This window comes from Heptranchias perlo, unplaced genomic scaffold, assembly GCF_035084215.1.
Source record: "Heptranchias perlo isolate sHepPer1 unplaced genomic scaffold, sHepPer1.hap1 HAP1_SCAFFOLD_50, whole genome shotgun sequence".
NCBI lineage: Eukaryota > Metazoa > Chordata > Chondrichthyes > Hexanchiformes > Hexanchidae > Heptranchias > Heptranchias perlo.
Genome location: NW_027139516.1, coordinates 3,589,837 through 3,617,783, shown reverse-complemented (window position 1 = coordinate 3,617,783; position 27,947 = coordinate 3,589,837). Strand labels below are relative to the sequence as shown.

General features: G+C 44.6%; 2 non-coding genes across 2 annotated transcripts; one reads left to right on the top strand and one right to left on the bottom strand.

Annotated features, from left to right (window-relative positions):
* Positions 1-24,791: 24,791 nt before the first annotated feature.
* On the bottom strand, positions 24,792-24,864 carry trnav-uac (transfer RNA valine (anticodon UAC)). Its single transcript has one exon. It is a non-coding gene; the product is annotated as a tRNA-Val (tRNA).
* A 1,325-nt stretch (positions 24,865-26,189) lies between these two features.
* On the top strand, positions 26,190-26,271 carry trnal-caa (transfer RNA leucine (anticodon CAA)). The gene has a single exon. It is a non-coding gene; the product is annotated as a tRNA-Leu (tRNA).
* Positions 26,272-27,947: the final 1,676 nt, after the last annotated feature.

Here is a 27,947-nt window from a genome sequence, read left to right as displayed (position 1 = left end):
CCCAGCAGACGGGAGTTTGGTGGGAGTTTTTACAGATCATGCTGATAACATTCGACAAGGTTCCACATAAGTGACTGTTAGATGAGAGCACATGGAATTGGAGGCAACCTTTTGGGTTGAATGGGGAATTAATTAGTAGGTAGGAGAGAGACTAGGAATAATGGATATATACTCAAATTGGCAGGATGTGACTAGTGGTGTCCCCCAGTGATCTTTACTGGGGCCATGGCTTTTCACTATATTTATAAATGACTTGGGTGAAGGAATAGCTGAACATCAAAGTTTGCTGATGACACTAAGTTAGGTGACACAGTAAATAGTGTAGATGGGAGCAGAAAGTTGCAAAACTGTGGAGACAGAGTTCAATGTGGGAAAGTGTGAGGTCATCGACTTTAGGCCGAAGAAAGTTCTAAGAATGTTCTGAATGATGAGAAGCTCGGAACTGTTCATGAGCAGGGAGATTTAGGGTCCAAGTACAGAAATCACTAAAAGCTAGTGGACAGGTACAAAATTTAATTTAAAAGGCAAATGGAATATCGGCCTTTATCTCGGGAACTGTAATGCAAAGGGGTAGAAGTTATGTTACAGCTGTACAGAGCTCTGGTTAAACACCATCTGGAAACATTGTGTTCAGTTCTGGGCACCGCACCTCAGGAAGGATATATTCGTCTTGGAGGGGGTGCAGCACAGATTCACCAGAATGATACCGGGACTAGAAGAGTTAAATTATAAGGACCGGTTGCATAGTCCAGTCTTGTGTTCCCTTGAGTATAGAAGATCTACTTAAGGTGTTTAAGATGATTAAAGGATTTGATTGGGGCAGATCGAGAGCCCAGAACAAGGGGTCATGACCTTAAAATTAGAGCTCAGGTGTTCAGGGATGATTTCAGGAAGCACTTCTTCACAGAAAGGGTAGTGGGAATCTGGGACTCACTCCGCCCTAAAAAGCTGTTGAGGCTGGGGGTCAATTGATAATTTCAACACTGAGACTGATAGATTTTTGTTAGGCAAGAGTATTAAAGGGTCTTGGAACCAAAGCAGGTAGATAGAATTAAGATACAGATCAACCATGATCAATAACAACAACAACTTGCATTTATATCGCGCCTTTAACATAGTAAAACGTCCCAAGGTGCTTCACAGGAGCGATTATCAAACAATATTTGACAGCGAGCCACATAAAGAGATATTAGGCCAGGTGACCAAAAGCTTGTTCAAAGAGGTAGATTCTAAGGAGTGTCTTAAAGGAGGAGAGAGAGGGAGAGAGGCGGAGAAGTTTAGAGAGGGAATTCCAGAGCTTGGGGCCTAGGCAGCTGAAGGCACGCCCTCCAATGGTGGAGTGATTAAAATTGGGGACGCAAAAGAGGCCAGAAATGGAGGAGCAAAGAGATCTCAGGGCGTTGTCGGGCTGGAGGAAGATACAGAGATGGTGGGGGCGGCGAGGCCATGAAGGGATTTGAAAACAAGGACGAGAATTTTAACATCGAGGCGTTACCGGACCAGGAGCCAATATAGGTCAGCGAGCACAGGGGGTGAGGGGAGAACAGGACGTGGTGCGATTTAGGATACGGGCAGCAGAGTTTGGATGAGGACAAGTTTATGTAGAGCGGAAGATAGGAGGCCAGCCAGGAGAGCATGTAATAGTCAAGTCTAGAGTTAACAAAGGCATGGATGAGTGTTTTAGCAGCAGATGATCTGAGGCAGGGGCGGCGACACGCGATGAAATGGAGGTGGAAACGGGCGGTGTTGGTGATGGAGCAGAATGTGGTCAGAAATTCATCTCAGGTCGCCAAGGATGTGAACAGTCTGGTTCATCCTCAGACAATGGCCAGGGAAAGGGATGGAGTCGGTGGTTCGGGAATGGGGTTTGCACCAAAGACAATGGCTTTGGTATTCCCAATATTTAGTTGGAGGAATTTTTTTGCTCATCCATTACTGGATGTCGGTCAAGCAATGTGGCAAATGAGCGACAGTGGAGGGGTCGAGGAGGTGGTTGTGAGGTGGGGCTGAGTGTCGTCAGTGTACATGTGGAATCTGAAATTGTATTTTCGGATGATGTCGCCAAGCGGCAGCATGTAGATGAGAAATTGGAGGGGTCAAGGATAGATCATTGGGGGACTTCAGAGGTAACGGTGCAGGAGCGGGAAGAGAAGCCATTGCAGGTGATTCTCTGGCGATGACTGGATAGATAAGAATGGAACCAGGTGAACGCAGTCCCACCCAGCTGGACGACGGAGGAGAGGTGTTGGAGGAGGATGGTGTGGTCAACCGTGTCAAAGGCTGCAGACAGGTCGAGAAGGATGAGGAGGGAGAGTTTACCATCGTCACAGACACATAGGATGTTATTTGCGACTTTTATTAGGGCCGGTTCAGTACTGTGGAAGGGGCGGAAACCTGATTGGAGATTTTCAAACATGGAGTTGTGGGAAAGATATCCACGGATTTGGGAGGCTACAACACGTTCAAGGAATTTGGAGGGGAAAGAGAGGTTGGAGATGGGGCGGTAGCTTGTGAGGACAGAGGCTTCAAAGGCGGGTTTTTTGAGGAGGGTGTTGATGACCGCAGATTTGAAGGGGAGGAGGACAGTACCTGAGGAGAGCGAACCGTTAAAAATATCAGCTAGCACGGGGGCCAGGAAGGGAAGTTGGGTGGTCAGCAGTTTATTGGGAATAGATCGAGTGAGCAGGAAGTGGGTCTCATGGTCAAGATGAGCTCCGAGAGGGTATGAGGGGAGACAGGAGATAGACAAGAGAAAGATGTGAGGACAGGACAAGGGCAGGGGGGAGCCGTAGGGGAAGTTTGGCTTGGTGGGCTAGGGGAAGGGAGGCAGCTGAACGGATGGTCTCAATCTTAGTGACAAAGAATTCCATGAGCGACTCGCATTTTTCGTTGAAGGTGAGGGTGGAGGGGGCAGGGATGAGGGGTTTAAGAAGATGGTTTGTAGTGGAGAAGAGAAGCCGGAGTTATCTTTACATTCCAGGATGATCCTGGAAAAGTGAGCAGTTTTGGCAGAAGAGAGCAGGACGCGATAGTGCCCGAAAGAAGGCCCAAAAGAAGGAGATATTAGGAGGAATGATAAAAGCTTGGAGCAAGAGATGGGTTTCATGGTCCGGACGTCTGAAAGAAGGAAAGAACTTGCCATTATATAGCGCCTTTCAAGGCCTCAGGACGTCCCTAAATAGTCAATGAAGAACATTGTGAAGTGTAGTCACTGTGGGAATGTAGGAAACGCGGCAGTCAATTTGCACACAGCAAGATCTCACACACTTCACTGAGATAAATGACCAGAACATCGGTTTCAGTAATGTTGGTTGAGGGAAAGTTATTCGCTAGGACAACGGGGAGAACTCCCCTGCACTATTTTGAATATTTCCGGGGGAACTTTTACACCCACCTGAGAGGGCAGATGGGCCCTCGGTTTAATGTGTCTGAAAAAAGTTGGCACCTCCGACATTGATGCGCTCCCTCTGTATTGACCCTCCGACAGCACTGCGTTCCTTCAGTAGTGACCCCCCGACAGCACTGCGCTGCCTCAGTATTGAGCCTCCGACAGTACTGTGCGACCTCAGTATTGACCATTCGACAGCACGGCGCTCCTTCAGTAGTGACCCTCCGACAGCACTGTGCTCCCTCAGTACTGACCATCCGACAGCACAGTGCTCCCTCAGTACTGACCATCCGACAGCACTGTGCTCCCTCAGTACTGACCATCCGACAGCACTGTGCTCCCTCAGCACTGTGCATCCGACAGCACTGTGCTCCCTCAGTACTGACCATTCGGCAGCACAGTGCGCCCACGGTACTGACCATCCGACAGCACAGTGCTCCTTTATTACTGACCATCCGACAGCACTGTGCTCCCTCAGTACTGACCAGCCGACAGCACTGTGCTCCCTCAGTACTGACCATCCGACAGCACTGTGCTCCCTCATCACTGTGCATCCGACAGCACTGTGCTCCCTCAGTACTGACCATCCGACAGCACTGTGCTCCCTCAGTACTGACCATCCGACAGCACTGTGCTCCCTCAGTACTGACCATCCGACAGTACTGTGCTCCCTCAGTACTGACCATCCGACAGAACTGTGCTACCCCAGTACTGACCATCCGACAGCACAGTGCTCCCTCAGTACTGACCATCCGACAGAACTGTGCTCCCCCAGTACTGACCATCCGACAGCACAGTGCTCCCTCAGTCCTGACCATCCGACAGCACTGTGCTCCCTCAGTACTGACCATCAGACAGCACTGTGCTCCCTCAGTACTGACCATCCGACAGCACAGTACTCCCTCAGTACTGACCCTCCGACAGTACTGTGCTCCCTCAGTACTGACCATCCGACAGAACTGTGCTACCCCAGTACTGACCATCCGACAGCACAGTGCTCCCTCAGTTCTGACCATCAGACCACATTGTGCTCCCTCAGCACTGCACTGCAGTGTCAGCCTGGATTATGTGTTCACATGTCCGGAGTGGGACTTGAACTCACACATTTCTGACTCAGATGTGACAGTGCTAACACTGAGCCACGGCTGAAACCTGAAATGGGGAGATGGAAATGGAGGGGCTGACGGAGGGCATACTGGAGCGTGAATATGGCTGAAGACACGGCTGTCAAAAGTCGGACAAATGAACTGTGGATGCACAAGTTGCCAAAGGTGGAGGACCGGAGTGGTGAGCGACTCACCAATCAAAAAGCCAGGGATGGGAAGGAATTCGTCACTCGGACTTCCCAATTTTTAACTGGAGGAAATTGTGTCTCATCCAAAACAGAATGTGGGTCTGACGAGCACAAAGACTTTGGAGTCATAGAATCTTAGAACGGTTACTGCATAGAAGGAGGCCATTCGGAGCATCAAATACGTGCTGGCTCTATGCAAGAGCAATCTAGCTAGTCCCACTCCCCAGCCCTATCCCCGTTGTTCTGCCTTTTTTTTCCTTTCAAGTACTTATCCAGTTCTCTTTTGAAGGCCATGATTTAATCTGCCTCCACCACCCCCTCGGGCAGTGCATTCCAGATCCGAACCACTCGCTATGTAAAAAAGTTTTTCCTCATGTCACCTTTGGTTCTTTAGCCAATCTCCTTAAATTGATGTCCTCTGATTCTTGACCCTTCCGCCAATGGGAACAGTTTCTTTCTATCTACTCTAACTGGATCCTTCATGATTTTGACTACCTCGATCAAATCTCCTCTCAACCTTCCCTGTTCCAAGGAAAACAACCTCAGCTACTCCAGTCGATCCACGTCACTAAAGTGCCTCATCCTGGGAATCATTCTAGTAAATCTCTTTTGCACATTCTCTAAGGCCTTCACATTTTTCCTAAAGTGCGGGGCTTAGAACTGGACACAATACGACAATTGTGGTCGAACCAGTGTTTTATTAAGGTTCATCGCGACATCCTTGCTTTTGTGCTCTTTGCCTCTATTTATAAAGTCCAGGATCCTGTATGCTTTTTGACCTGCTTTCTCAATCTGCACTGCCATCTTCAACGATTTGTGCACATATAACCCCAGATCTCTCTGTTCCTGCACGAAGGGTCAACAGAGGCGGTGGTTTTGTCATCGTCCATGTGAAAGCAGGTCCAGGTCTGTGGACTGTGTCACCAAAGGGCAGCATGTAGATGAGGAAGAGGAGGGAGCCAAGGATTGAACCTTTAGAAACATCAGAGATAACGGTGATAGGGTGGGAAGAGAAGCTTCTCCTGGCTCTGATCAGATCGGTGAATGGAACCAAGTGAGGGTAGTCCCAGCAAAAGAGACCAGTGTCCGATGAATGAGGAGGTCATTGGTGGGTTTCCTGTAGGTGTACAGATGGGGAGGGGTGGGCCATGGAGGGATTTAAACCCAATGATGAGAATTTTAAATAAAAGTGATATGGAACTGGGTGCCAGTGAGGGTCAGTGAGGCCGAGCAGGACCTGGTGCTGGTTGGACACAGACAAAAGAGTTTTGGACGAGTTCACATTTATTGAAGGTAGAGATTGGGTGGCCGGCCAGGAGTGCATTGGAGGAATGGAGTCTGGAGGGGACAGAGGCATTAATGAGGGTTTCAATGGCAATGGGCTGAGAAAGGAAAGGAGGCGGGTGAGGGAATCACTGGGCCTTTATGATGGAGGTCAAATCGGGTCATGAGCTCAGCTCGGTGTGACACGGGACCAATTTACTGGAGCCGTTAACCAATCTAGAATAAACGGGTAAACATCTGCAGTAAAATAGCGGAGAGAGGAATGTCAATGGGACACGTTCAGTGTCCGTCCCCTAATATCACCCACAGTCATTTCTCGGCTGCAATCCTCAACCTGCCCTTTAACTGTCCTCGTGTCAGAGACTCACAATTCATATTTTAACTGGGAAACTGCAGGAACAGAGTGAAACGGGTCTGCTTGTGCCCCTGGATTCAGTCCACACTGCGGAGACATCTGTCTAAATTATAAATGAAACACCAGGAGTGAACATGGTCAATATAATTATATAAAAGCTGTAAATGGACCCGCTCATTATTATTGGATCAGTCCTGCATGAGAACAGATTTAAACTTTATTCCTGAGAGAGGTCTGATTAAGTAATATCGTGGACTTTGAGATGTTTGTGTTTGATTCACCACATTATTTACATCGGAGTCAAAGCTGCTGATGTAATGTGTTTGTTGAACTGACTGTAATTAACAGCAATGGTCAGGAGTATAACCGTGTCAGTGGAGACTTACCCACTGTATAAATCAGGACTTGTTGGAATGGATCAGCTCAGAGTGCCTGCTGGAGCTGTGGTTTCCAGGCCAACAGAAGTCAGTGCTTCTCACAGAAATGGGATATCCAGTAATAATTCATGTACAACGCATGTATTATCCTGTTCTTGCAGCCGTTGGAGTTCCAGGTAAGCCATTATCCCAGCAATTATTTGTAGAAATCAGTGTTAAGTCCAATGCTGCACTTGGCAAATTACTTTTTCTCCCTACACATATTACACAGTGACCTGTTCTGTTCTATTGGTTGAATGATGGAATGTGTTAAGTCTCTGCTCTTTCGGTCTTGTAGGAGGTGCATTATATCCGTAATGAACTTCGTATATCCAACACTGGCATTGTAACTGGATTAATCCCTGTATTAATATATTGTTGATTCATGCTATCTCCTTAACTTGTAAACGCTCGAAGTTGTAGGAGTTATATTATGTCTGTCGTGACCTTTGTACTTACAAACCTGGCATCATTACTGGATAATTCCCGTACTGAATGTATTGGAATCAGACGCTGTCAGGACTAAGAGCTGGTATCAGACCATCAGGAGCTGTTAATATTTCCATCGTGTGGAACTAACCTGTTCTGGAATATGTTTTTCATCAATGTGTTTTCAGTGATTGATAATGAGACAGCTCACGGTCTCAGTGTTACAAGGAGGCAGTGCAGTGTCCTCCCTCCCCAATAACATGCTTCAGTTTAACTGGGATTTCAATGTATGTATTGGTGATCACTGTTATGAAATATTATTTCATTATGTGTGTATCTGACGCCGCTTCAGATGTCTGGCTACTGAACTGAGTTTGCTGCTGACTCTTTCACATCTCCTTCTCTGCTTCACTGTGGATGAATTCACTGACTGTCACTGGACTTCATTGTAAAATGAAATGTTTCGATGTTATCTTGTATCAGTTAACACTCTATCTGTTGGAAACAGGAGCCCTTCTATGTATCTGTAGATTATAAGTGTGATTTTGTCGTTTTGTTAATTGAACAATCCCGCCATCTATCACTTTACTTTATAATTACTGCAGCAGGAATCTTAATTATTGTGAGATCTATTTGGGAGAGGAAATTGATTCTGTTTATTCCATGATTTGTAGATGAAGTGAACAGTGTAGGTGAACAAGTGGAGAATCGGATGATCTGTAGAAACATTAAACTATTCCACAGAGGCTTCACTATTTAACAAACTGACACTGAGAATAGGATCGGTTGAACACGGGGCTGGTGAACAGAATGCAGGCACAAGCTGATAGGATTTAATCGGATATAAAAATGGACTTGAGAAAGAGAGTAGATTGAGTGATAGAGAGGGCCACTGAGAGGGAAAGCGAGAGGCTGTGGTGTGAATATATCATCAGAATGAACTGCTGAAACTTCCAGTACAATTAAATATAGAACATGTGACTTATGATATGGTCAGATTGGGTGAGTTTATATTGTGGGACTCGCTCCTTGTGTTTATATCCCTGTCAGGCACTCAGTCTGTTTTTGTGAATGTTCCTTGTTTTCCAACGTGTCACTAAACATGATTAAAAGTTACTTCAAGAAGAGAATCAATAATTTATTGATCGTAATGAATTATCCGGATACTGTACGTTAAAGTTGGGGTGAATTCAATGAACAACGAGGTTGATTTAATTAATACATATCAATTTAATTTTAATTGAATGCACAAAGTGAATTTATTGAACATATTTTATACCCAACACAGGTTCGCTGACAGCTATCACCACAGAAATGAACTGTTGAATGTATTAGTTGGATTGTGTTAGTGGGACCTATAGATTAGATTTCCTCTAACACTCTGCTGCAGTCTCTCCCTGTGAATCCCAGCCTCTCCTCCCACTGCATTTTATCCATTGTCTCCTCATCCGTTCCTTCAGTTTGTCCACTGTCCCAAATCTTCTGCTCCTGATTCCCCTCCAGCTCCGACATGTTCTTTTCCTTGTCTCCCTCCCAATCTCACTCAATGGCTCGGACTCCAGCTGCCTTTCCCGTTCAGTCCCAGCCCCTGTCGGCTCTCTTAACCCAGAGCAACAAAGAGGCTGCACGTCCCCCTATCCCCGCACCTTCCCGACACTTCCCTCTCTTTCCCATCAGTCTGGGACCCAAATCCAGCTTTAATCCGCTGGATTCCCATTGTGTAAAACGTCTTCTCCTTTCCGCACCGGCACTGCGCCCTCACTCACCCCTCCCAGTGGATCCGGTGCTCACTGTATTCGCTTTCTGTATCCATCTCCCAATTCCTTATTGATCGTTGTGTTTAAAAACATCTCTCTGCCCGAAAGTGCTGTCCACGTCAATCAATCACTTCCCACCCATCGATGCTGCAACAAAGCTGGAAATTTCACCCCAGATCCTCTCAAACTGCTGCTTTGTCTCCAGGTCTGATCAGTAATTTCTCTGCTTCCTTTTCTCTCTCTTACAGTTAACTTGGCGGCGATTGTGATCCTGTCCCGAGGAAAGTGCGGTCTCTCCAAATGTATCAGTCGCTACCTGGTGGGAATGGCAGTGGCCGATCTCATGGTCGTTATAGCGGATCCGATATTGAGAGAGATTCTTTGGATGTATCGCCCATTTTCATTCCTGGACATCACTCCCGTGTGTAGTTTTATTATATTCTTGGGTTCTGCAGCCACGGGGGTTTCTGTCTGGTTCACAGTCACTTTCACCTTTGATCGATTTGTGGCCATTTGTTGTGAGAAGCTGAAAACTAAATATTGCACGGAGAGAACGGCAGCTGTGGTTCTGGGAACAGTGAGTGTGCTGGGCTGTTTGGTGAATGTCCCCTGGTACTTTACAAATGAACCTGGCTTTATAATTGACAATGTTCCCTGGTTTTGTGAGACTAAATTGATCTTCCGTACTTCCCCCGCATGGGCCGCATTTGAGATGTTTCACCTCATTTTAACCCCATGTGTCCCGTTCTGTCTGATTTTGCTGTTCAATGTTCTGACGGTCAGGCGTATTTTAGTGTCCAGTCGAGTCCGCAGGGGACTCCGGGGCCGCAGCAATGGAGAGAATCAGAGTGATCCAGAGATGGAGAACCGAAAGAAATCCATCATTTTACTCTTCAGTATATCGGGCAGTTTTATACTGTTGTGGCTGACACAGGTTGAATTTTACATTCATGTGCGAATTGCAGACATTCAGTCTTATTACTCCTACACTGACCCTGTTTATCTCACAGAACACGCAGCAAAGATGCTGCAGCTTCTCAGTTCCTGCACAAACACGTGTATTTATGTCCTGACCCAGACTAAATTCAGAGAGGAGCTTAAGAACGCAGCGAAATATCCATTCAATCTAATTGTTAAATTAGTGAAATCATAGAAAGAGCTGAAGGGTTTCAAGCACTAGAATTAAATCGCATTTCATTCTCCATCCCCTACACTTCCCAGGGCATGGAAAGTACATTTTATATTTGCAGCACAGAGTCCTGAAATGATCTGAAATCTGATTCTGATATATTTTATTGACAATCTTTCCTATTGAGGCAGGATTTACTCTGCAGACGACACATGAATTGTTGCTCGAAATGGCGGCTCTAAAGAGCTCAGCTGGACTTCAACCAATTGGCCACCGGGCAAAATTTGAAAAGCTGGTAATAAAAGTAGCTGCTGTGGGCCTGATCAGAATGGATGCAGTCCACATAAATGGAAAAGGAGAGAGCGAGGGAGAGAGAGGGAGAGAGAGAGAAAAAAAATGACAGAGAGTTAGAGAAAGAGGGAGAAAGAGACAGAGGTGTGGGAGAGAAAGAGAGGGAGTGGGATAGCGAGACAGGGGAGGGAGAGAGAGACACAAACAGCGGGAGAGAGAAACAGAGAGAAGGGGAAAAAAGAGAGAGATTTAGACAGATGGGGAGAGAATACAGGGACAAAAGAAATATAATGATTAAAAAAGCGCAGAAAAAATTCAGACAGATTCACATAAAAGCGAGGGTGTGTGTGTGTGAGAGAGAGAGTGAGACACAGAGAGAGAGAGAAACAAAGAGGGAGAAAGACAGAGCTACTCGGCAAAGGAGAGATATAAAGACAGTTTGTAAGAAAGGAGAGAAAAATAAAGAGAGAAAGAAAGAGTGAAAGAAATCATCGATATAATGAGAGAGAGCAAGCAGGCATGGATGGAACGACAGAGAGAGACTGACAAAAAGTTACAAAGTGATGGAAGTAGAAGTGGAAAAAATAAGATAGAAAAACAGGCAGAAAATAAAAAGAGACAAACGATATAAACAGAGAACAGACACAATGAAAGACGGACAAACATATATAGTGACAGGAGGGTAGAGACAGGAGTGAGAATAGAACACAGAAAGCATTGAATAACCAAACAAACTGTGTAATCAGCCTGGAGTGTGTGAGAGTGCTGACCAGCAGAACAGCAGCAGATGAAGCAGGTCAGACAGTTCATGTTTGTTCTGGGGTAACACTCTTGTGGATTAAATTTTGACATTTCTAAAGGTGATGCCTGTAGGCTGCACAATAAAGTCCCTCAGTCTCGTGTACCTGACACTGACCATTACTTACTGCAGGAGTTTCCCAGCTGCTCTGTGTAGTGAAAGATCATCGGATGAACGAAAGCCTGAGAATAAGTCAGCTTCAGCATGTCTGAAGGAAAAGGATTGTTAAAAGGTGGAAGGGTTGTTAAAATGATTGATAATAACACATTATGAAAGATCACACAGCAGAGAATAGATCACTATAGCAACAAGAACGATTCCAGGAGGGCTAGAGGTGGTTTGAAAATCTACGGAATTAACTTGGTTCCGTTGTGGACACTGAGAGAAAACAAGTGAAGTGTCAATCAATCATGGGTTTTATTTGTAGGAACCTTTTGTTGATAAGCCATCGTCCCAGAGATGTGATTCTCTGTTAAAATGGGTCTTTAAAAGCTGGGCAGAAGTTGAGTGGGGAGAGACACAGATCCACCACTCGGGCTCCAACCTCACCTTTCGCTTCCTGTCAGCACCACCTCACCTCGAATTTTCCTGACTGCTCGCTACCTCCCAGCTTGATGCCTCGATGCTGGTTTACCGATTGCCTGTGAAGCAAATGACCTGGATGCAAGAGAAAGCCACGCTACACTGCAACATTATCCATCAAAATACCTGGAGACTTGCTCCAAGTTTGAGCCAACCACAAGGAAATAAATTTCGTTACGGACTTAGCCTAAGATCGACATTGGATTTCCAAACGGTTACGTATTTTTGGAATTCAGAATGTGTTGTTTTATTGGTGTTAAAGCAATTTTAATTCGGGCATAAACCCAAGGTGTTGTTTAAATTCTAATCTCAATTTTTCTGGTTTATTAACATTAATAAATTATTGTTTTCTTCATAAAACCATAGTTTGTGCCTGAAGTTTCTTCAGGATAAAGAGCCCGTTATTTAAATATGAAACTAAACCTTGTGGAGATAAACAGTCATTGCCGCAAATTAAAGTGTGAAATCACTTTGCACCTGTTTGCTCCTCCATCTGTACCATGTGTAACTTTCCCAGTGAGCTGCTGGATTCTGTAATAAATCACAATGTACTCTTACCCCTTCTGCTGTGTCACTAAAGTGCTCTGTATCTGTTACAAATACTGTTATTGTTTCAGATTAAAGAAAAATATGAATAATGGAGAAATTAACCAAATCCCAGATCAGAACGACATTCAGATTGAGTCCAATTTTACTCTGATTTATTTAGTAGAAGCTACAATTGCAAACTCTATTCAAAATGGCTCATTGGACCTTTCCTCTGAATGTCTGGTCTCTCCTTCTCTGTAAGAATTAAGTCCAAATAACCAAATGTTAATCCTTTTTTGCAGAAGTTCACATTTTGGTCTTTATTTCCCTCACTGCACCGCTGTCTTTGTGTTAAACACCAGCTAGTGCCAGTCTCACACAGTTTGTATCTTTAACTATAGTGCAACAATGATTTAACAGGAACACCAAATGAACCGTCTTCTTGTCTCTCACCGTAACAAGCTGCTCCTCAGTGAGATGGATGCCTTATTAACGGCCATTATGTTTCAGGATCAGGACGGCCATTTTGTTTAAGCTTCGTTGCGGTCAATTTGTTCCTGATCACCATATTGCCCCCATTAAGTTCGCCACCTTGCGCCTCAGTTAAATGGCAGCCTTGCCCCTCAGTAAGATGTCCAGCTTGCCCCTCAGTACGATGGCTGCCTCACTGGTGTCCATTTTGTTTCAGTTTCATGGCATTGAAGTTGTTGTTCATAGATTCATGGTTTCATGGTGACTATGGCAGAAAGGGAGGCCATTCGGCCCACTGTGCGTGTGCCGACTCTTCAAAAGGGCTGTCGAATTAGTCCAATTTCCCCCTCTGCTCTTTCCCCACATCCTTTATGGAGGCTTTATAATAGTAGTTGTATAATCGAAATACATGTGTATGTATAGATGCAAATTGATGTTGTAGCAGTTGCTGTAATATATAAATACAAGTTGTTGTTGTCGATAAAGATTGTCTCTCAATCTTTTACTCTTTAGATTCTTCTCCTTTATAAACTGGGCTTTGTTTCTGTGTCAATGAATGTTGCTGAGAGATTGTCCCTGTAAGTGAGTGAGGGATCATGCTGTTTATTAGCTTTCTAAAAAAAACTTTTTTGCTTTCGCTGTTTTAAACGTCATGAATTTGTTGGAGCTCTTTGGCTAATTGGAAAAATCAACAAACTGTAAGTTGCCCACAAACTGCAGGCTTTTTGTCCACTGCTAATTAAGGTAAGAGAAAAGAGCAAAGGCAAAGTTCGTTCACCTTTGCAAACTACAACAAAACGGGTGAAGCAGCAAAAAATGCCCTGGCTTTTTTCGGCTGCTCCAGGAACAGAAGATCAAATGAGCACAGGGGTAATTTGGACCCTGCAGCAAACACTAACCAGGACAGACAGACAGACCAGCACCTTTCAGGGGACGTTTGGGGGATGGTGAGTGAGGGAGTGAGGGAATGAGTGGCAAAGCAGGAGAGAACACGCAGCAAACTTGTATTAGAGAGAGAGAAGCAACTTGTGCTCTTCAGTCTGCCCTGAGTGTCTTTCTCTCTCTGTCTCTCTCTCTCTCTCCCAGCATTTCTCCCTTTTCTTCAGATTCTCTGCTTTTTAACTGAGGAGTTTGTTTGTCAGTGGTGTTTGCTGAGAGATTGCCTGCCTGTGTAATGGAATGAGTGAATGACTGTGTGTGAATATGTGTGAGTGAGTGAGTATGGGGGAGCTCTGGGCTCTTGCTGTGCCTTTTTAATCACTTGCTTTGTTTACAATCAATTCCTTTTCACAATCTCTCTCTCCAGAGGAATTTGTTTGTGGAAATGCTGTAACATAAAGATGTGGAATGAGAATGTTTTGGAGGAGGAGTATTCCTTGTACAAGAAGCTTTCTCTCCACAGGGGACTGACCGAGGCCTTCACCAGAGGCTGCACGCAATGGGGCTCACGTGAATTTTGTACGGATCACTATGGGATCAATGGGTCACGGTGGGATCACTAGGAACACTGTGGGATCACGGGCTGCTGGTGGATCACTGGGACACTGTAGGCTCACTGGGACATTGTGGGATCACTGGGACACTGTGGGATTAGTGGGACAATGTGTGATCATTGGGTTGCAGTGGGATCACTGGGACACTGCAGGTTCACTGGGACATTGTGGGATCACTGGGGTCACTGTGGGACCAGTGGGACAATGTGTGATCATTTGGTTACTGTGAGATCACTGGGACACTGCAGGTTCACTGGGACATTGTGGGATCATTGGGTTACTGTGGGATCACTGGGACACTGCATGTTCACTGGGACATTGTGGGATCACTGGGACACTGCAGGTTCACTGGGACATTGTGGGATCACTGGGGACACTGTGGGACCAGTGGGACACTGTGGGATCATTGGGTGACTGTGAGATCACTGGGACACTGGCGGCCATTTTGCTTAAGATGGCCGCCTTGCTGGCCGCCATTAAGTTTCAGCTTCATGGTATTAAAGGAGAAATGTCTTTCCTCATTCTATGTAATATATAAATATTATAACACACGTTATTTTATATACACAAGTTGTTGAATACAAAGAAAGTCTCTCAAACTTTTACACAAATGCAGTTTGGATACTGGGACCTCTGGGTGTACCGTGAAATCACTGGAAGCGCTTTGGGAACACTGGGTGCACTGTGGGATCGTTGGGATCATTTTGAGAGCACTGGGGCACTCTGGGATTAATGGGGCACTTTGGATCACTGGGTCCCTTTGGATCACTGGGTGCACTGTGGGATCAGGGGGTCACTCTGCGATCACTGTGGGATCACTGGGTGCACTGTGGATCATTGGGACACTGTGCATGACTGGGGAACTATCACTGGGTGCAATGTGGGATCACTCGGTGCACTTTAGATCACTGGGACTCTGTGGATCAATGGGGTACTATCACTGGGTGCACTGTGGGATTTTTATTTTACAGTTGGGCCGAAAGGCACTGTTTACCTGCTGTACATTCGATGCAATTCCATGTAGTATATAAATCGTTGTTGTTGTTGTTGTCGTCGTCGTCGTCGTCGTCGTCGTTGATGTTGTTGTTGATGTTAAGCAGGGAATCCCAGAGACACTTCTTTACCCAGGTGGGCCGAATGGCTTCTTTCTGTGCCGTGCTAGATTCTATGCAATGTGTATATATATATATATATATATATATATATATGTCTAAAGATAAATATATTTTACATATTAGAATACGTTGCTGCAAAATAGAAATAGCAGTTGGGCCGAATGGCCTCTGTGCTACACTGCGCTGTACTGTACATTCAATGTAAAATATATAGAACTATATAATTATATTATATATTATTTTATACTGCGTTTTCAAGAAGTTGTTGTTGTTGTCAAATAAGGATTTCAAAGGAAAATCTTTACCCATATGGGCCGAATGGTCTGTTTCTGTGAGGTGCTGCATTCTATGTAATATTTATTTAAAGATATATTATATTGTATTGTGCATACAAGAAGTAGTTGTTGTAAACTAGAAATAGCAGTCGGGCCGAATGGCCTCTGTTCTGTCTTGTACTCATGCATTCGATTTTAAATATATATAAATATATTGTTAGATTATATCTTGTATTATATTTTCTACTCCAGAAGTTGATGTTGTCAAATAAATTCAGGGGAACTTCTTAACCTGATGGGCTGAATGGCCTGTTTCTGTGCCGTGCTTTATTCTATGTAAAATATATATCAAGATATGTACGGGGTTAAATTCGATAACCCCTGATTTCGGGCGCGGGGGTCGATTAACCTCCACGTGATTAACCTGAACCCGGTCGTTGAGATTCAGACAGTCCATGAGATTGGTGCTGCCTGGTGATTCACCTGATTCCTGCGAGCAGTCAGGCCTGGCTGCGCTGTTGAGCGGCTTCTCACCAGCAAGAGGGAGGGGGAGCCCCCATATTGCGTGAGTGGTTTGCACCTCTTGAAGGCAGTCTACACCTCTAAAAGGCAGGTTGCACCTCGCAAATTCAAACATTTGATTCAGATACAAACCTCCGGGTTCATTTCTTCTCGTACAGTTTTGATTGGCAGTTTCTTTTCAATTAAACAGACCATTGTTTAAAATGACTCGCACCCAGTTGCTGTTTTTTTCAAACTGGTGAGTCTGTTTGGAATCTCTGAGAATTTTCTTCAAGTCGACAGCTTCCATAGTTTGTGAGAAAAAGACAACAAAGAACCAGGATGTTCGAAAGTTCGGTCACAGTTTCGTATAGTATTTGTGAATTATTTATTATTTTCTTTACCAATAAGGATCTGGTTGATCTTTACAGTAAAACTGTTGTCTTACTGCGACTATTCTGTTTGTTCTCATACTGTTTCATCAATTTGTTTGACAGTTAAAGTCTAAAACAAGGCCTAGTCTAGTGCGAATCTGTCACCCTCTGAAGAGCAGGCACTATTAGGCACTGGATAGAACGAGTGGGCTGAGATAATCTGAAGGGGTTTCACTGTTCATTACCTGGAGCCCTTCAAATGTTACATTGATATCAGGACAAGCGGAAACACTGAGACATTGGGAGTGAAGCCTCACCTAACAGAGGAGCTGCTTTTTCAAGCCTAGAAATACAGCTGATTTTAAATCAGCAAAATTTCACTTCATTAAAGTTGACAAAAAGGCAACTATCTCTGAAATGTCTCCACTATCTGAAAAACACGGACATTTTACTGACCGTGGAATAATGATCTTGTTGAAACTGTACAAAATAAAACTCAATTGTAATCTTTTTACAATAACGATCTGATATAAAGCATTCTCCAAACAAACAAAAGCACCAAGCATCCCCGGGACATTGAGAGATTATGTGAGTGGGTAAAACTGTGGCAAATGGAGTTCAATGTGGGGAAATGTGAGGCCATCCACTTCGGATCTAAGAAAGATAGATCAGAGAATTTTCTAAATGGTGAGGAGCTCAGAACTGTGGAGGAGCAGAGAGAATTAGGGGTCCAAGTACAGAAATCATTCAAAGCTGGTGGACAGTTACAAAAATGATTTAAAGGCTAATAGAATATCGGCCTTTATTTCAAGACGGCTGGAACAAAAAGGGGTGGAGGTATATTTCCACCTGCAAAGAGCTCTGGTTAGAGCCCATCTGGAGGACTGCATTCAGTTCTGGGCACTGCACCTCAGGAAGGATATATTGCCCTTGGAAGGGCTGCAGCGCAGATTCACCAGAATGATATCGGGGCTAAAAGGGTTAAATTATGAGGACAGGTTGAATAGACTAGACTTGTACCCCCTCAATATAGAAGATTAAGGCGTGATTGAATTGAGTGTTTAAGATGATGAAAGCAGTTGATAGGGTAGATAGAGAGAAATTACTTCCTCTCTTGGGGGAGTCTAGAACAAAGGGGCATAATATTAAAATTAGAGCTGGGCCGTTCAGGGGTGATGTGAGGAAGCACTTCTTCAGACAAAGAGTAGTGGAAATCTGAAACTCACTCCCACAAAAGTCTGTTGAGTCGGGGGGTCAATCCGAAATTTCAAAACGGAGAATGATAGACTTTTGTTCGGCAAGGGTATGAAGGATTCTGGAACCAAGGTGGGTCGATGGAGTTAAGATACAGATCAGCCATGATCTAATTGAATGGCGGAACAGGCTGAGGAGCTGAATTGCCTACTCCTCTTCCTATATAACAGGCTCGTGTGGCTGACTGGACTCCTCTTGCTGCTATGTAACATATGCGAGGGGCTGAATGGCGTCCAGATCCTGTATAACAGTATCGAAGGGCTGAATGGCCTCCTCCTGTTCCAGTACAACAAGCTCGAGGGGCTTAATGGCCGAGTCCTATTCCAGTGTAACAGGCTCGAGGTGCTGAATGGCCTTCAGTTCCAGTCTAACACGCTCGAGGGGCTGAATGGCCTGCTGCTGTTCCTATGTAACAGGCTTGAGGGGCTGATTGGCCTCCAGGTTTGGTGTAACGGGCTCGGGGGCTCAATGGCCTCCTCCTGTTGCTATCTGACAGGCTTGAAGGGTTGAATGGCGTCAAGTTCGAGTATAACAGGCTCGAAGGGCTGAATGGCCTACTCCTGTTCCGATGTAACAGGCTTGTGTGTCTGTCTGGCCTCTCGTTCCGGTGTAATGCGCTCGAGGGGCTGAATGGCCTTCAGTTCTCGTATAACACGCTCGAGGGGCTGAGTGGCCTCCTCCTGTTCCGATGTAACAGGCTTGAAGGTCTGATTGGCCACCAGATCTGGTGTAAGGAGCTCGAGGAGCTGAATGGCCTCCTCCTGTTGCTATCCGACAGGCTTGAAGTATTGATTGGTGTCTAGTTCCTGTATAACAGGCTCGAAGGGCTGAATGGCCTTCAGTTCCCAGATAACAGGCTCGAGGGGCTGATTGACCTCCTCCTTTTGCTATTTGACAGGATTGAGGGGTTGATTGGCCTCAAGTTCCTATATAACAGGCTCGAAGGGCTGAATGGCCTCCTCCTGATTCTATGTAACAGGCTTGAGGGGATGATCGGCCTCCAGTAACGATGTAACGGGTTTGAGGGGCTGAATGGCCTCCTCATTTTCCTGTGTAACAGCCTTCAGAGGCTCAATGTCCTTCAGTTCCCATATAAGAGGCTTGAGGAGCTCAATGGCCTCCTTCTGTTCCTGTCGAACAGCCGTGAAGGACTTACAGCCATTTTGTCCAAGATGTCCTGCGAACTTGCCACCATTTTGTCTAAAAATTAGATCCGGACCTTTCAGGAGCGAGATTAGAAAACATTTCTACACACAAAGCGTGGTAGAAGTTTGGAACTCTCTTCTGCAAACGGCAATTGATACTGGCTCAATTCCTAAATTTAGATCTGAGATAGATAGCTTTTTGGCAATCAAAGGTATTAAGGGATATGGGCCAAATGCGGGTATATGGAGTTGGATCACAGATCAGCCATGATCATATCAAATGGCGGAGCAGGAACGAGGGGCTGAACGGCCTACTCCTGTTCCTATGTTCCTATGATATTATTTGTATGGAATTACGACAGGCATTTGATAAGGTTCCACACAAGAGACTGTTGGCAAAAATGAAAGCGCATGGAACTTGAGGCAATGTATTGACATGGGTAGAGAATTGGTTAGGAGATAGTATTCAGAGAGTGGGGATAATGGGTACATATTCCAATTGGCAGGAAGGGACTAGTGGTATCCGCCAGGGATCTGTAACTGGGGTCTCAGCTTTTCACCATATTTATCAATGACTTAGATGAAAGAACAGAGAGTCGTACATCCAAGTTTGCTGATGACACTAAGTTAGGTGGTACAGTAAGTAGTGTGGATGCGACTGGAAAGTTGCAAAGGGTCTTTGATAGATTAAGTGAGTGGGCAAAACTAATGCAGATGGAGTTCAATGTGGGGTAATCCACTTTGGACCTATGGTCAGGGTATTTTCCAAATGGTAAGAAGCTCGGAACTGTGGAGAAGCAGAGAGAATTAACGGTTCATTTCCATAAATCAGTAAAAGCTAACGGATGGGTCCAAAAATAATTTAAAAGGCTAACGGAGTGTGAGCCTTTATCTCAGGGGCTGGAATATAAAGAAGTGGAAGTTATGTTCCAGTTATATAAAGCTCTGGTTAGAATGCGTCTGGAGTAACTGCGTTCAGTTTTGGACACTGCACCTCAGGAAGGATAGATTGGCCTTGGAGGGGGCGCAGAGCAGATTCACCAGAATGTTACCGGGGCTAAAAAGGTCAAATTATAAGGACAGGCTGCATAGACTGGGCTCGTATCCCCTCGAGTATAGAAGATTGAGGGGCGGTCTGAGCGAGGTGTTTAACATGTTCAAATGATTCGATAGAATAGAGAGAGAGAATCAATTTCCTCTGGGGAATCAAGAACGAGGGGGACATAACCTTAAAATTAGAACCATGCCATTCAGATTCAAAATCAGGAAGCACTTTTTTACACAAAGGGCAGTAGAAGTCTGGAACTCTGTCCCCCAAAAGGCTGTGGATGCTGGGGGTCAATTGAAGCTTTCAAGACTGAGATCGATCGATTTTTGTTGGGTCAGGGTATCGAGGGATCGGGAGCAAAGGCGGGAAATGGATTTGAGGTACAGATCATCCATGATCTAACTGAAGGGCGGAACAGGTTCAAGGGGCTGAATGGCCTCCTCCTGTTCCCAGTGGAAATGTTGAGAATATGTTTTGTTGAGGCTGTGACGTCTGGGTCAACCCCTGTCCAAACAAGGCAGGCCAAATTTTGGAGTTTAATAACTTTGAAATGAACATTTTTCTTTTGTGACTTGTGCAACTTCGATCAATTGAATAGTTATGAAAGAGAATCAATGCAGTTATTCGAACTTCTGGTTAATAATCAAATTAGTAGTGTAGCGGTTATCACATTTGCTTCATAATGTGAAAATTTCCTGGTTCGATCCAGTGCGGGGACATTATGTTGGGGCAAATTTATTTTTTCTCTGTGAAATAGCCGATCCTGTTAAATTTAACACAAATTCGTGGTCTCACGAGCACTGAACATTTTAAACCGAGCCCTTAAAAATACAGTGTGTAAAATGAGAAGGGATAAAAAGTTCATCGCATAAAATAAATTATTAAAGTTTTCCAACTTCCCTTAGTCGCCTTTCATTCTGCAAAATAACGTTATCGGTTAATTAATGGTGATTAAAACAATTATTTTTTTTTCCCCACAGAGTTTGAGTAAGTTCATGCAATTAATGTAACAAGTTTTCAAAAGTTGCGTTTTGACTGGGATTCGAGCCTGGGCATAGTGATGAAAGCGATGAATCCGAACCACGAGACCACAAGGTATGGTGGCTGGTTAGTTTATCAGGTATCACATGGATTTCCCTTTCTCTGTGATTCATCTTTTAATTCGTTTTAGCTGATTGAGGATATTCCCGTCATTCAATAGGAATAAAGTACAATAGGCTCAGGAAACAGTAGCGCCTCTGACTCCCGATCAGAAGGCTGCGTGTTCAAATCACGTCGGGGTCACACTTGTTCTCAGCGCTGGTAGGAGTTTGAATAATTCCGGAATTCATATTGCATTGCCTTTTTCACAATAAACAGAACCCTGCTCTGAATTCTGCTTCACTACTTCCCCAGTGTCAGGGAGAGAAGCGTCTGATTCCCTCATTTATTTATTGCAAGAAACATACACAAACAAATTAATTAATTCAAAATCAGCCTGCAGCTCCACACGCACAGAGATAATCACAGCCAGAGACACAGGCCAATACCGGGAAATAGGCAAACCGGTTTCTCAGAGAATTACCTGTACCTCCACGGTCGAATGTAAGGGCTTTTGTTGTTCGCTTTCGTTCCACACTTGGAATTCAGGAGAATCTGGTACATGGCTTGTCGGCAAGGCACGGGCGCGATGGCCCGAATGGCCTGCTTCTGAGCTGCATCCTTCCTGATTCAAAATTCAGCCCCTGGGGCGGAGCCAGCAGCCGCCTCGCTGCAATAATGGACCAAATGGAGAAGTTTCAGCATGCCCTGCTAACTCGATCGGTAGAATAGGAGACTCTTAATTTCACAGCTCGTGGGTTCGAGCCCCACGTTGGGCGAATTCTATTTTAAACTTTGACACTTGCTTGACTGTCAGTGCAAGAGACGATTCTGTCAGTGCCGCGTCAGTGTGCAATGGTCAAAACTTCAAAAGGAGCAGAAGGTTATTCGGGGTTCAGATACACAAACCTCTCTGATGAGCCTGAGATTATATCAGAGGTTGCTGCCTCCCCTACATCTCTTGCCCTCTGACGAGGCACTTGCTCCGGTTTCAATTTACAAACTGGGTGAGTTGGTGATCGGGTGTAGGAGAGCTGGTTTGTGATCTGAGTGGGAGACTCAGCGGCCCTGGGTGAGACAGAGAAAAAAAATCAGTCCAGGCCCGGCCCCAATCTGTGGATGTGGAAGAAAACACGGGAGGAGGGTGCGGTGTGAGGTCCCTGTCAAACCAACTGCCCGAACAAAGCTGGCCACAGTCACAGAATCAGAATGGCTACTTCCTGACGGGGGGAGGCTGGTTCATGTGGAAACGGATCCGGAGCGAATGATCTGATTCATACGGTTAGGGGAGGGAAATTAGGGAGCTCCTTCGGAACATTAATTACTTGAAAATGAAGACTTTTTCCTGTGTAACTTGTGTGGTTTTGATGAATCAAATGTTTGTAAAAAGGCATCCGTGGAGAAGGATTGTGAGCTTTTAGGACTAGAGGGGAAATGAGGAGATTTTTTTTCACACAGAGGGTTGTTACGATCTGGTAGCCACTCCCTGAAAGGGTGGTGGAAGCAGCTTTCATAGGAACTTTCAAAAGGCAATTGGACAGGTACTTGAAGAGGACTGATTTGCAAGGTTACGGGGAAAAGGCTGGGTTTTTTGGACTAAATTGGACAGCTCTTTCAAAGAGTCGGCAGGGCATCACAGCCGAATGGCCTCCTTCTGTGCTTTAATAGTCCATGATTCTATTCCATGATTTTAGTGTGGGAGAGGAGAGATGTTGTTTAAAGAGAGGTAAAACTGTCCCAATCAGAGCAGAGAGAGGTGACTGGTCGGTTCCCCTCTGCCCAGTATAAGTCACCAGCGGTTTTTTGTGGTGTAGTGGTTACCAGTTCGCTTGACACGCGAACGGCCCTGCTTTCGATCCTGGGCGGACAATTTATGATGCAATTGCTGTTTACATTCTATATTAATGACATGGATGAGGGGACCGAGTGTAATGTATCCAAGTTTGCTGATGATACAAAGGTAGGTGGGAAAGTAAGCCGTGAGGAGGACGCAAAGGGAGGTGGACAGGTTAAGTGATTGGGTAAGAAGGTGGTAGTTGGAGTATAAGGTGGGAAAATGTGAAATTGTCCACTTTGGTAGGAAGAATAGAAAAGCAGAATACTTTTTATAAGGTGAGAGTCCAATAAATGTTGATATTCAGAGGGAGTTGGGTGTACTTGTAAACAAATCACAGAAAGTTAACATGCAGGTACAGCAAGCAATTAGGAAGAAAAATGGTATGTTGGCCTTTTTGCAAGGAGGTTGGAGTATAAGAGTAAGGAAGTCTTGATGCAATTAAATAGAGCTTTGGTGAGAACACACCTGGAGTACTTTGATGTAGTCTTCATGGATTTTAGCAAGGCTTTTGACAAGGTCCCAATGGACAGACTGGTCAAAAAAGATGCGATTGCACTAGAGAGGGTACAGAGGAGATTTACGAGGAGGTTGCCATGGCTGGAGAATTTTGGCTGTGAGGAAAGATTGGATAGTCTGGGGTTGTTTTCTTTGGAACAGAGGAGGCTGAGGGGTGATTTAATTGAGTTGTACAAAATTATGAAGGGCCGAGAAAGAGTGGATGGGAAGGACCTATTTACCTTAACAGGGAGATGAATAACTTGGGGGAATAGATTTAAAGTGATTGGTGGAAGGATTTCAGGGGAGCTGAGGAGAATTTTTTTTTTTCACCCAGAGGGTGATGAGGGTCTGGAACTCACTGCCTGAAAGGGTGGAAGAGGCAGAATCCCTCGTTACATTTAAAAAATACTTGGACATGCATCTAAAGTGACGTAACCTGCAAGGCTAAAGACCGAATGCTGGAAAGTGGCATTCGCCTGGGTAGCTCATTTCCGGCCGGTACGGATACGATGGGCCAAATGGCCTGCTTTGTGCCGTAAGTTTGCTGTGATTCGACAAAATTGGCAATTCTTTTTTGTAACAGCATATTCCCTGACCGGGAACCCAACCCAGGCCGCCGTGATGAAAGCACCGAAGCCTAACCACTAGGCCAGCAGGGAAGTGATATGAGAGTGCTAAATATATCAGGGAGTGTTTGTATTCGGTACAAATAATATTTCTGGTTCAGTGACTCTGTTCGTTGCAAATGTATTTTCATGTATCTGCATTATTTATTTATTTATTGGGGTGTATATATTGTAAAGCTACTTTTGGCGCTGATAAGAGTCTGTATAATACCGCAATTAATGCTTTATTCGCGTTTTCACAATAACAAGTCTGTCTCACTGATTCCCCAGTGTCAGGGAGGGAAGTGTCTGATGCCTTCTTTTATTTAATGTTATATACAGAAGATAAACACACGTCTTCGTTCAAAAACCACCCTGCAGGTGGGCACATAGTGAGATAAACACAGGGCAGAGATGCAGACAGTATCCAGAAACATCGAGAAATAGATTGAGCGCTTTGTTATCAGAAAATTGTCTGAACCTCCACGGTCAATGAAAGGGCTTTTGTTGGTCGGTTTCCCATTGCACCTTAGAATTCAGGAGAACTTGGTAGATGGTTGGTTTGGTTCCCTTGTCCCCAACCAGCGGAAAAGGATTGTTGATCCCACCCTAATAATTCCTTTCAAAAGCCACTCTGTCCAATGCCAATATATCCTTCCAGATTAAAAGGGAATAAAACTTGAAATGTGCATCACTGTGGATCAGTTTTCTCTCACTCAAAGTTATCTGTTTAATGAAGTAAGAGATGCAGCTTACAAAGAATAAGGGAGCAGCCACTGTCTCCCTTTTTGACACGAGAAAAAATTCGATCTGGATGTTCATGGAGACCAAGTTCCAAAATAATGCTTTCGCCCGGGATCGAACCGAGGACCTTTTGCGTGTAAAGCAAACGTGATAACCACTACACTACAGAAACCGATGGCATTTTGTTCAACACATTGAGCAACTGAATGGAGTCCTATCTCTGGTCATACTTGGAATGTGTTGTTTCAAGTACAGCAAGAGGTACAGACAGTGGCTGCTCCCCCTTTTCATTAAAAACTCTCAGGGTAGTGGGTTTGAGCCCCACGTTGGGCGAGTACCGTTTTAAACTTTGATGCTGCTTCCACCGGTGAGCCCCAGCTCTGACGCTTCCCACACCCCCCTCCGTCTCACCGCGCACGATGGGGCCGCGCCCGGGCTGAATCTCTCCAAATAGGTTTCCGCCACTGTCGCAGCATGAAATGGTCCTTATCAAGGTCACAAATGATACCCTATGTGACTACCACCATGATAAACTATCCCTCCTCATCCTTCTCAAATACAATATCTCACCGTGCTGTTATCCTGTTAGACTGGTTTCCTCTCTCTGCTCTTATTTGGAATGTGTTGCTTTTCCATCTGATAACACTTGGTATCATCGTATTATGCTAGTCAACAAGAGGAGATCATTCGGCCCATCGTGCCTGTGCCGGGTCAAACACATTAATTCCTTCAATGTTCATTCAGAGATAGATTGAGTGCTTTGTTATCAGAAAATTGCCTGAACCCCCACAGCCTACAGCTTTCTTCCTCGCTATCAACGACACGGCCAATTTTTGTGTCACCTGCAAATTTCTTAATCATGCCCCCTACGTTTAAGTCCAAATCGTTAATGTAGACCTCAAAAAGCAAAGGACCAAGTACCGAGACCTACGGCACCTCACTGGAAACAGCCTTTTAGCCGCAAAAACACACGTCGACCATTACCCTTTGCTTCCTGCCAATGAGGCAATTTTGGATCCAACAAGCCACATTCCCTTGGATCCCATGGGCCTTTACTTTTTTGACCAATCTGCCATGTGGGAACTTTTCCAAAGCCTTGCTAAAATCCATTTGGACTACATCAATTGCGCTACCCTCATCGATCCTTCTTGTCACCTCCTCGAAAAATTCAATCAGGCTAGTCAGACACGATCTCCCCTCAACAAATCCATGCTGACTGTCCTTGATTAGTCCGTGCCTTTCGAAGTGACAGTTTATCCTGTCACTCAGAATTGATTCCAATAATTTAAAATGGAGTCTTTCTCCTGCTTGCTGCAATAACAGATAAGGCGGTTAGGCGAATTTAGGACCGGCTAGCTCAGTCGGTGGAGCATGAGATTCTTTATCTTAGGATCGTGGGTTCGAGCTCCACATTGAGCGAGTGCCATTTTAAACTTTTATGCTGCTTTCGCTGGCCAACAGTGCAGAAATGATGCAGAATGAAAGTTGAAATCGGTAGTCAGAATGGCCGAGCGGTCTAAGGCGCTGCGCTCAAGTCGCAGTCTTTTCGAAAGGTTGGGTTCAAATCCCACTTCTGACATTGCTTGTTTCTACTAAGACGTGGAAATATTTTCTTTGTCGATTGGGCTGCAGCTGATTTTTCGACCAAGTTGATTTGCTCCTCCCACAAAAGCAACTGGCTTTGTCATGGATATGTGACTTGAGAAGTTTCGAACGGTGAAATGTTTGACAGATGAATGACCTGGATAAAGAAATAGAACAGCAGTGGGAAACATTTAAAACGGTGATCAATAGAGTCCAGGAGAAATATATCCCACGAAAAAGCCAGAAATGACACACCAGGGATGAATAAAGAAATAAGGGCAACATTGAAACTAAAGAAAAAGGCACACACTGGACAATAAAGGAGAGGGGGAATGTGAAAAGACTGGGAAAGAAGTCTAAAGAACTATTAGGAAGGCAAAAAGTATATTAAAAAAAAGCAAAGTATTCTAGACACATCAACAGCCAAAAAAAATTTAGGATAGGAATAGGTCCCCTAAGGGATACACACGACAAACTCACAGGCAATGACAGCGAAATGGCAGAAATATTAAATAATCACTTTGTTTCAGTATTTACCAGGGAGACTAGCATTGTGGGCATGACAGTGGAAGAAGAGATCAAAAAATATGTAAAGACATTAAAGATCGAAAGGGGGGAGATAATTGATAAACTAATTTAACTTAGAGAGGAAATTTCATGTTAGGAGCCAAACCTGAGTTTCAAACCGCTCAGCCACGCTAATTTCCGTATTACTGTTCAGGAGCTCATTTCACAGGGACACGATTACTGTCCTCCATTTCGGGAGGCTCAGTGAAATGCGGAAATTGATCTATTAATCGAATCATAGAATAAGACAGCGCCATTCGAATGCCATTCGGCCCATCGTGCCTGTGCCAGCTCTCTGAAAGAGCCCACTCGCCTGCTGTTTCCCATTTCTCCCTGAAAATGTTTCCATCCAAGCGTTTATCCAATTCCCTTTTGAAAACTGTGAGTTGAGAAAAACAATATTGAAAGGGGTGCTGGGGCCTCTGCAGCGTCGATGTAGAGTGTGTGATGATTGAAGTTATCAAGATGGTTGCTTTGCACATGGTATGTTGTGCAATCATCCTGAAATATCTTCAATATCCAATACAAATTGAATTGCAAACCTGACGGACAAACACTGGAAAACAAGTCACGAGTGAACACAAATCATCTGGGACCCGTTTTTAGCTTCACGGCACTTTAAATAAAGTGAAATAACTTTGCATTGAAAATATTTGGAACTTGCATCTGTGCCTTCACCTGTTCCATTTCTTAAAGTTGCTGGTGTCTGATGATGTACTCGCCTCTGCTCCCTCTATTGAACAAGAAAGGAGATGTTTGACGTTGACGGGACCTGTTGGTTATGAGCTCATCCTTTGCATTGAGTGGGTTCGCGTTTTATAAACGGCGTCAACTTTAGCCCAGCGGTGAACTTCGCAGCAAACAAGTTCGATACCGTCTCACCGCGGGCGCTGACTGACACGTTTATTGTTATTTCTTTCAGACCAAAATAAATAGTAACCGTGATTTTAAATTTGCACTAAGTGATTTTTAGGTAGTCTCCTTTAAGTGTTTCAAAGGCGACTCCTAATTTATGATAGTCCGGCCATTTCACCAGCCGTGTTGAAAACAAAACATGTCTCTGCTTTTCGAGTCTTTTTTCGAAAGGCAAAAAATATATTTCCC